Genomic DNA, 10861 nt, shown 5'->3' on the forward strand with positions numbered 1-10861 from the left:
TTTCGAATACTGGTGGTGGTGCATTGTAGGTAGGGATGTGAGAACAATTTGTGGGTAGCAAATCCTGGAGTGGATCACCTACTAGTGCACTAATAGCAGGAATGACAATATTCCCAACAGCTAGCACCCTAGTTAGGATTTAGGAGTAATCAATTTTTGGCTTGGCCCACAAATTTCTGGGTTTGGGCTAAGGTTTTATAGGCAGGGAAGCCAGGTGAGTAGGGTCCATGTTTGAGGTTTTGGTAGTATGTTAACTGCTAGATAGGGGTGGCAATTGGGTAGGTTTGGATGGTTGGGTTTGGGTTAAACTTCAGTCCAACCCATTTGACTCGTTAACCTATTAATCACCAATTTAAATAAAATTAAATGGGTTGGATTCAATCCAAACCTGCTTTTACCCAATCAAACCTACCCAACCCATTAACCTTGTAACTACTTAATTTATACACTTGAAACTGATAACCAGTTCTAAATAAGTTGGTCATGGATTAATGGTGAAGGTTCAAATCACATTACATGCATATTATTTTTACAATGAAATTAAAAGCAATAATCACTTGGAGCCATCTAAGTAGATTCATATTCGGGCTAATTGCATCAAGAGTGACCAAATCAGATCCAAGTAAGACAACCATGCCCATTTGGATCCAAATCCGGTTGGTTTGAGCAGGGCAGGTCTAGATTAGGTCGGGCATGGGTTAGTATTCGGGCTAATTGCATCGAGACTTTTGATTGATCGAAGTTTTTCGTTATCGTACCTTTTCAGCATCATATATATTGGAGAAAAAAAAGAAAGAAAAAAACTCAATAAAGACTAAACTCACTCACTTAAAAGAAAAACAAATCATTTTTTCTTCGGATAGGAAAGATAAAATCATTTGAAGTTAAAGAATATGCACGTAGAAGAATATATAGACACCGGAAAGACTTTCCCTCGGTAGTGGATTTACCCTATCTTGCCCAAATGTAGAGCTCTTATGGAGAGAATTCCCCAAAGCTCACTTCATCATTCTGTTCCCAGGCCTTCTAATTTGGTAGCCCATAGAAGAGTTAAATTTGGGTTGTCTATGTCGGGGCATTGCTGTGAGCTCTTACTAACGAAATTGGCTAATCAGATTTGAAAAGAAGAAAGAAATAAACAAGAGAGAAAAAGGGAGAGACTAAATTTTTGGAGTGGTCATCTGCATGTTAAGCCAAGGCAAGGAGATTTGATCTTTATAGTTCTTTACTTCATTTGAAGCAAAGTAAGAGTAGGGCTTGTTCATTTGCTTTGAAATCTAACATCTGAAAGTGTAATAATTACATTAAGAGATATATTGGTATTGGTAAACTTTTTTTTTCCTCTAAACTCAAATACAATGAATATTGTTATGAATTCTGAAAATGATCAAATATTGGTTAAAAAGTTGTATGATTACAATTTAAGAGATAAGAGATAAGAAATAAAAGTAAATGAATAATCATTTTTCTCTTAAAGTTAAAAGATTTTCTTAAAAGATAAAAGTTAGGAGGAAATGAAGAAGCCCTAAAGAATTTCTACTTCTATTCTATTTTGGCCCAACATGATACATGGTAGGTAATAATTAAAACCAACATAGCATCAAGTAATGCAAATTAATGAAGTCTTTTCAAACTCTCAAGACCTGCAATTAATTCAAGAAAGCAACTGCAATCCAATCAGGATCCCAAAGATGACCACCCTACCTGAATGATCTCAGCTGTTGTTCCATACCACATAACAGGTTCTATATCATCACCGGACTCTGGTCGACCCTCAGCCACCGGCACTTCCCATATGAAGGCCCTTGAATCGTCCCCGACTGAGCACAGTTGCCGCCCGACGTGCGGTGACCAAGCGATTGCATTCACACTCCCCCTGTGCCTCCTCAGCTCCATTAATGGATAGGCCGGAAATCGAATATCCAAGATCACCACCTTATTACTATCCATCCCGACCGTCGCAATGATCTTGGGGTCAGCCTTGTTCCACTCCAAACGTAACAATGGAGTACTCCCAGATCTGCTATTCTCGTAGATAATGGTGGAACGCTCCTTGTCTCTCATGTCGAACACCCTGACCGAGCCATCCGCAGAGACTGAAGCAAATACTCCGGGCCCTCCCCAAGATACATCGAAGACCTCCTTATCATGCGCTACCAGTTGAGTTTCAGCAGCTTCTTTGTCTAGGTCCCAGATTGTGCATGTGGTGTCGTTGCTACAGGCTACCACTCGACGTGGGTCGAACTCCGGCCAGTCAAATGAGGTGACAGCCGAGTCGAACTCACTGTCCTTGTTCCCGTCGAGAAGGGTCCTAAGTTCAATCCGGTCCTCATGAATCTCCCACAGCCGTAGATGGTCACCGGATGTAGCAATTATATCAGGGTTCAGTGTATCCTCAGTGGGGAAGAACATAAGCTTCGTTGGCGAGTAAGGATGGTCGAAGACAAGGCCACTACCATTAGAGTAATCGAATGTGTCTTGGTTGAGTTGCACCAGCTCCACCTTGTTACTGTGTTCTTCCAGGAAACTTCCGATGGCGAGGCGGTGTTTCTTGTCGCGACGAGTCGACCAACCTAGTGCGTAAATCGGCCACTGGGCGTCATAGGTGAACACACCAGGCCTCCTCTCCATTGAGTTAATTAGTCAACTCTCTGCATTTGCCTGATGCTAGAGAGAGGAAATATGTTTTCATAAAATAAAGCACATAATACCGAGATATTTATAATGAAAGGCTGTAAAAGGTCGTTCAAACACGACTTGTACCGATGGAAGCCGAAGATGGCAAGAAACTCCGGCCACACATGCAAGGAAGAAAAATGCCATCATATCGCAAGAAACACATAGGCCCCGCTCCCTTTCCTTTTCAAGTTCTTTATCCGTAAAAGAAGTCGCAATCCCAATTAATATTAAGACAGACTTGTGGGGAAAGTGCATTTACTCCTTTTATTTGTCAAATAAATTATGACAGTTTAATCTGAATAGCCTTTCTCAATTCCCGGATACCACGTTATCTTCATATACGTGGGTCCCACATGTCAAGCTGACGTGGCATATTATGATTGGCATGCCATCCTCCTGGTTCCCTTCAAGGTCGGATTGATTTGAATTGATTTGGACATTGTAGCTGAACTGTGGGTTGGATTCAGATAAATAAGAAATAAAAATAAATTTGGGATTTTTAGATTGCACAATTCTGATTTGCAGCCCTCTCCTAATTTACCAATAAACTCCCTATGAACGGCATCTTACCCATAAATTTAACATGGATTCAATTCACCCCTAAAAATGGACTGAACTGTAAAAACCCCTTAAAATTTTGTGTGTAGACTTCTATTTGCAAACCTGCTAAATAAATCTTGGAATTGCAGAAGAAACCCACGTGAAACGATCACCTAACGAACAACAATGGCTTCATCACCTACCAGTCTCAAGGTACCAAGTAGTATAACAGGTGCTGGCCGATTAATATTCGTGTCGATTTTTAGATGCAAATCCAAGGATCAGAGCTCCATGCACTAACACTGACGGAGAGTGGTACAGATTTCAGTACGTTTGGGAATAAAAGAAAATTGGCTTTTGGTCTTTTTTATATTTTGGTAAAAGAAATTGACTTTTTTAGTCTTACGTATGAAAATAAAATTTCTATAAATTACGAATATTCAGAGCAACTTCAGATTTCCTGCACTCAAAATGGTGTGGGCAGCAGCGGTGCTCTTCTAATCAGATATGAATACGTAAAACCGGACCGAATCGGAAAAACCGGGAACCGGTCCGTTTTCTCTTAAAATCGGATTTTCTCAAAAAAAAAAAACGTTAATTTTAATCAGCAAACCGTTGAACAGAGCAATTAACTGTTTGAACCGTTCGAATAGTTTTGATCATTTTTTTATCAACAGGCCAACTGTTCGACCCCTGAGGGTTCGGTCTCCGAGTCGGTTTTAAAAACCATTATATTTTTACTTCCGTTAACTAATTCAAAAAAAAAAAAAAGTTAAAAAGGAAAATAAATAGAGAGAACCCAGGTCTATTCAGACTTCCTGACTTGGGGCTGCAAACAAAAACATCATCAAAGCTTAACGCTATTCACCATTAACGACTTGCGGAAGACCTTTTTTTCTTCCAAGCCTAAGCTCGGGGTGGAAAATCTACTTGTTTAGTTCCTTGAATCTTTAAAGCAGAACTCTTGGAACTATAAACGGGGAATCAATCCTTTAAATCTTCAAAAGGTTCAATAAGAGTCACATGTCTTCTTCTTCACCAGCCCAAAATTGACAAGAACAGAATTGCTGCAACTGTAATCGAGGAAGCAAATGGCCAAACTCTTTGTCTATTAGCATTAGAAGAAATATGAATGAAGAAAATAATGCAAAAAAAATTGGACTGTAAGATTTAAAACATGAATTTCAAACATTTCAGAATGTGCTATGCAACTCGTAGTCAGGAATTGAACGACTAAGATGTTCGGTTCTGATTTTTCTTTCCCTTGGTGTTGATAATCCTGTAAAGAGGTATGCAGTCCTTCGTGTTTGCTTAGACAGAAGATGATGCAATCATCGTTGTGTATATGGAATCTGTTGAAGCAACACCATTTTCCATCCTACTGAATAGTAGGCCTGAACTTCACTTTTGAATTCTCAGATCTCTCTCCGGCCCTCGCCTGCCATGTCTGAGATATGAGAATACTTCAAGAGAACCTCTTGTTGTTCTATCCAACATGAAGCTACATGTATTATTTTAGCACAGATGACAAGCTTCGCCCCTAGATGAAGGTTGAAGAACAGCTCACGACCAGTGACTGACGATAAAATCGTCATCTTCTTCTTCTCCTCCTGCCAGCCGGCCGGACATATATTAGCTGATTTCATGTCTCGTAAGATCAATGTTTTCTGCTCTAGTATTAAGAATCTTTTGATACCAACTTTTGTGTGTTGGGATAAGATGAAGAGTAATCCAAACTTCATGTAAATGCGCTACAACGGGTTGCTTCTTGGATTATTCAGTCCATAATTTCAAACGTTTAGATGCTCTTAGAAAATCTACATGTACTTAGCAAGGATTGGGGAATTCTTTAAAGCTACCACAAATGAGGGTTAATTGTGTAGTTTTGATTGCCCTAATTTTGTTTTATTGTTTTTTTGTTGTCCAGGGAAGGGAATAGGAGAAAGCAAGAAATGAAGGTAGTGACGAACAACTGATTTTTTTAATTGTTCCTAAATGGATTTTCTCTCCTAATACCTCAAGTAGCAGTCCAACTTTCTTCATGCTTTCCTTTTCTTCCCCTCATATATCAGAGCTTAGCCTACTTAATGATCTTAATTTTGAAGGTTAGGCTTACTTTACTCCAATAGCAACCGGTAGCAGTTGATTCCTTGCCTTGTGTGTTGGACTTCTGGGACATGATCTTTAGATTTCAGAGGATTGTTGTCAACAAAAATGAGAAGAAGAAGGTGGAGGAGAAAGAGAAGAACAATTTACCATCAGTCTCTAGTCGTCAGTTGATGCCTTACATTGAACGTCGGTTGCTGTGGTGGCCGATGCTCAAATTATAGTATGTTGAGAGACGGTAGGAGGGGAGTTCGAAGGAGAGAGGGAAGAGTTCGGATCAGCTACTAATGCACGGTGCCAACCACCTTTCAACCGACCATTGCATCCTTGCATTGGGAACATCTCCCATGTAAGGCTGCAGTGGTCTGTTGGGACAGGGATGGTAGCCTTGTTGGTAGGGATTTTCTATCAATAAAATGCTCCCAATATGTCCCAACAAACCATTAGAAATAATGTTGGGAGCGTTTGTTTGTTAAACCCAAGGTTTTAAAAACCAGACTGGACATGAAACTGATTTGCAAATCGGTTCCCGAGTCGAACAATCCAACATCCAGTTCGAACAAACGGTCCACTCTGATTTAAAAAAAATTAAGAAAATAATTAAAATAAAAAATGGCCAAAAACCATTGTTTATGTTGATAGGTTGATGGTTCAACCACCCAGGTTAGCGGGTCACCAAGCAAGTCAACAGTTTTTGACCCAAAATCAATTTTAAGGTAAAACAGAACCAGTTACCTTGATGGTTCTTGGGTCAACCGGTCCAACCATCCGCTCCAATTTTCAAAACCATGGTTCAACCCATGTAAGCATTTTTGTAGATCTAGACTCATTTATGGAACCCATTAGGCTGTGTTTGGTTTGAAGGTAGGGAAAGGAAGGGAAAGGTATCAAAACCTATCCAAGGTTTGTAAAGGTTTCCTTATCATTCCTTTTCTTTCCCTACTTTTTCCTTCAAACCATACATAGCCTTAAGGTTAGACATTTTTTGATAGAGAAAGAATACCGTTTTGTCTAGGTGAACGGTTAATTACCCTAGATTGAGCTTAGTTTCTCTCCTTTCACGTAGTCCTTCACAGTGTCCTTCGTTTATTCACGGGAGAAGTGAAAGTGAAGGAACTTGAGTCCAAAAATGAAAAATAATCCATTTCTAAGATTTAGACAAACAAAGATAAAATTATAAGAGATTGTTTGGAGATTTACCTCTCGTTGTTTTTAATTCCCATAGGTTGAAAAACTGAACTTGGGATGGGACTTCAATATTGAGTGATGGGACCATCCTTGTGTCATAACTTGTGAGAAAAAAATTGAGACCCTTCCCTATTTATAGAGATAGAGGAATCATCCCAGCAAGAACTCCTTTCACTAGGACTTGGACTTTGGGTTTTTCACTTTGAATGGAACAGTCTAGGTTTTTCTAAAACTAAAACTCTTATCAAAACCAACTTCTAACGTTCTCCTACTTTGATCTAAATAAGAATTTTTTTTTTTCGAAAGTCTCATGGATTAATAACTTTAAAAAGATTGTTGAGTGACAAGAATCATGAAAGACATTACACCATTTAATTGATGTAAGACTATACATGTTGGAGATATAGTTTCAAAATTTTGGAGGAGAAAATTTGAGGCATATTTAAGGATACTGTCTTTTGAACGCTATTTGCCCCCATTTAGGTGACTGAAGTTGTTGTTGGGTTGCAAGTAAATTCATTTCTAAGATACAACATAGCCTCAGGTGAAAAACCACAACTAGTAAAGTCCATATAATAGCAATTCGGATTAAGAGATACAAGAGTGTCTTTTGTTGTTAACTATATGTATTGTGTGTAAACGACAACGACTTGACTTACACCCATTTTATAGAATTTGGAGAATTATCATGAAAAGGAACAAGTTTGTTTGAGGAGGCTCTTTGTAAAGCCATGTATTTGAATTATGTGACTATTCACAATTAGTTTTTAGTTGATGACCGTTTAACAAATTTACATGATGTTCTTTGATCACACCTAATCAAGTCTTGATCATAGGATTTCATAACATAGTCCAAGAACCCAAAATTCAATACACTCCTAACTCTGGCCAAAAGAGAGAAGCCAGGGGTGTCATAACTGATCTTGGTAGATCCTCTACAAAGTGAGGCCATGAAATGCAAAACAGGGATCAGTAAGCACCAATGTTTAACAAGATCAGAACCCATTGTGAGATAATATAGCAAGATTCCTTTTAAGAACTTGCACATCATGCGAGATCATCAATGCTAACTAGCGAGATCCAAACTGGTAAGGCCCAAAAGGCTTCTTCTTTTGGAGTCGCAAGATCACCCATGTATAGTGATACTTTCCGAGATGTAGATTGTGTTTCCAAGGTGTACTCTGTGAGAAACACCTTCGCCAATGAGGACTAAAGTAAATTTCCAAGGCCAAGTTGTGAGATCGGAAGCTAATCCGCAAGACCAACATTATCTGATCTATGAGATCAAAAGATAATACTCAATGTTGAGTTTCAAGATTAGAAGACAATTTACGAGACTAACCTCGTCTATGAGATCATAAGCTAATCTGTAAAACTGACCTCACCCTTGTATAGAAATACTCGTTGAGATGCAGATTGTTTCATCGAGGTGTAATTTTCAAGTACCACCTTCACCAAATTGTGAGGCCTGAGGTCAGAAACCTATCTGCAAGGCCTAGTTATAAGATCAAAAGAAAACCCATAGGGCCAAGTTATGAGATCAAAAGCCAATCTATGAGGTTGAGTTATAAGATCAAAAGCCAACCTTGGAGACCAACCTCACCCATGGGATCAAAACCCAATTTGTAAGGCTAACTTCTTAATCAATCCTGACCTCAAGCTTATGCTTACATTGAGGCAACAATGCTAATTTTCCAAAATGGAGAAAACAAAACAAAACAAGAGTTTTGTGTTAGACAGTTATGCCCTTAGCTCCAATAAGATTGATGTATCTTTTGACATTCATTGTAAATGAGTAAAGTACATAATTGGTTTATGTCATTGTGGTGTGTTTCTGTGTAATACCCTTAAACTGAACACTTATGAGACTCATGTTAGTTTAGAATCTTCACAGTCGTTGGATAGATCTGGGGAGATTTATCCTGCCAAGGCTGACACTGATGTGCCGCCAAGTTGGTTGGGGTGGCTTATCTCAGTTGCTAGGGTGAGACCTGAGGTACATGCAGTGTGGGTTTTCTTGAAATCTTGAATCGGACAAAATTCCAGTATTGCCCTAGACCTTGGAAATAGATGGGCAAAACTAGAATGTTACACCTGATCCCTAGACACGATTGTGGTACTGCACTAGGTGCCGGATTGGACTGTCTTTGATATGCCAATCAGTGAGATCCTTAGAGGGGGTCAAAACTTGGCTATGTTGGGATAGTCCAAGAATTCACCTGAGTGGGTGATCATAGTGACAGGATTAGCCCCTTTGTCGGACAAAGTGAATGATCAGGAAATGCACTCTCTCTCTGATGGAAACCTAAATTGCCGGCAGTTGATTTCAAACATTGAAATTTGGTTTTGCAAAATATATTTATATAAATATATATATATATATATATATATATATATATTGCAAAAGGCAACACTGTACCTTGCATCCAATGGAGAGGTCCTCTCTTGTCGGGTAGTGTATGATCATTATGGGCTGAGAGGTTAAGTGTAAGACCATTAAGGGTAATACCTGATAGTTAATCTTGCATCTACCCACAGTTCTTGGGTTTTCATAAGGTGGCTGGATCCAAGAACCATTTACTATAAATGTTGGGCCCATTAAGAGCCCATGGTGATGGACTTAGGGGTTCACTGCCTCCTACAGTGAATTCGTTCAAGCCTTGTTACAAAGGTTGGGCTAAAACTGATGTAACGCAATCCGGTCACTCCTAGCTAGCACTCGCGTGGCTCCCAAGAGGTACCTGAGGTGAGGAAGAAGAAGAATAATCCCCAGGGGGTTTGCCCTGCAGGAACGCTCCGACGATTAAGTCAGTATTCTATGTAAGAAGCAAAGAGAGGATAAAAGCTAAGAGTGAGGTAGCGCGAAAGATTTTTCAGATACCCGTCTTCTGAGAATAGGCTCCTTATAACAGAATTCCATTGCACTTGGGCCTACTAGCCTCTGACAGGGCAGGTACAACCGCCACTGTCAACCTACCACACCCATTACAGGTAGGGCTGAAGCGGCACGCGCGGGGTTGTTATTGCTGGGTACGTGCCTATCAGGTGTATGATACCCTCTAAAGGTGGCAAACATGACCCTTTCTGGTAAGGGACATGGTGGCTACGCCTTCATGGGTTACCTTATGCAGGGCTATCTCGTAAGTGGCGAGCTGCCTGTGGCAAGCTATGCCAACCTGTCTGGCCCAAAGTGTTTTCACCCCGGGGCGTCTAGAGATGGGTCAGTGTGTTCCTGTCTGGGAGTGGCCCGAGGTCCATTGGGAGGAGCTCAGGCATCAAGAAAGTTCAGGGTACCCCGAACTCGGGGCACCCTGAAGTGCCTTAACCCCGGGGAGGAGGTGCAGGTAAGACGGCTCCCGGCGAGTAGTTTATCCACCCAGTTGCCGAGCTGAACTTGGTGGGACCTTCCCTCCGAGTTGTGGTTGCATCCGTTGCGCTGTCATGCTGAGTCACTCTTTGAGCAAGGTCACGCCCACATGTACGTACCCGTGCTGCGAGGTTGGGCCAAATTACCCTCCATCAATTACTCCCCACTCCCTGTGCTGGTGGCGATGACCCAGCGCGGGGAGGTCATGACGCGCCGGGTGGATTTGACGTCTATACTTATGCCACTTCGTTGCGTGCTCCATCCAGCTGGATCGGTCTAGTGCCCTGTTCGATCAAGAGAGACTCGAGTCGCGTCTAGTTTACGTGCGGACCTCACGCTATTTGGACTTTGCGGACGTCAAAAACGCGCTAAACCGTTTTCGCCTCGAGGAGCTCGCAGCTATGGCTATAAATAGGGGAGACCCTTGGCCATTTCTTAGCCATGAAGCTTTCATCGTTAGTGTTTGAGCTCGCGCCAGAGGTCTCTCGGGTCTTCCAGTTCATCCCGTTCTCCCAATCTGGTTGTGTTTCTTTGCTGAGTTCTCCCGAGCTTCCTTTTCCCTTCCAGTTTGTTTCTTTCCCTTTAGCTCGTTATGTCGTCTAGTGTAGATAGCCTCATCGATGAGCCCGAGGTGGGTACCTCGGCTCGGGGTGGCTCTTCTGTCGCCCAGCCATTTGATGTACGGGTGGTTTCGGGTCATCTGGCATCCACCTCCCACCAAGGTCGGGTGCCAGATCAGTTCGACCCTTCCATCATGATTTTGGAGAGACTCTAGGACCTCATACAGAGAGGTTCAATCTTCCTGGGGAGTACTCTTACAGTCTTCCTACCAGTAGTTTTCCATGGGAGCACGGTCCCGATGAGATCATGGTCTTCAGGGAGCAGTTAGTAGCCGGACTCTGACTTCCTCTCCACCACTTAATTACCAAAGTGCTGGTGCACTTCAACATTACCTTGGACCAACTTCACCCGAATTCCATA

General features: G+C 41.3%; 1 long non-coding RNA gene and 1 pseudogene across 1 annotated transcript; both read right to left on the minus strand.

Annotated features, from left to right (window-relative positions):
* Window positions 1-1371: 1371 nt before the first annotated feature.
* LOC148846083 (WD repeat-containing protein LWD1 pseudogene) lies at window positions 1372-2700 on the minus strand (annotated as a pseudogene).
* Window positions 2701-4042: 1342 nt separating this feature from the next.
* Window positions 4043-5624, minus strand: LOC148846084 (uncharacterized). The gene is made up of 2 exons (XR_016102361.1): window positions 5476-5624; window positions 4043-5389 (listed from the first exon to the last, which is right to left on the minus strand). It is a non-coding gene; the product is annotated as an uncharacterized LOC148846084 (long non-coding RNA).
* Between the last annotated feature and the right edge of the window lie 5237 nt (window positions 5625-10861).

The sequence above is a fragment of the Nelumbo lutea genome, chromosome 7, assembly GCF_056320005.1.
Source record: "Nelumbo lutea isolate HS-2025 chromosome 7, American lotus-T2T, whole genome shotgun sequence".
Taxonomy (NCBI): domain Eukaryota; kingdom Viridiplantae; phylum Streptophyta; class Magnoliopsida; order Proteales; family Nelumbonaceae; genus Nelumbo; species Nelumbo lutea.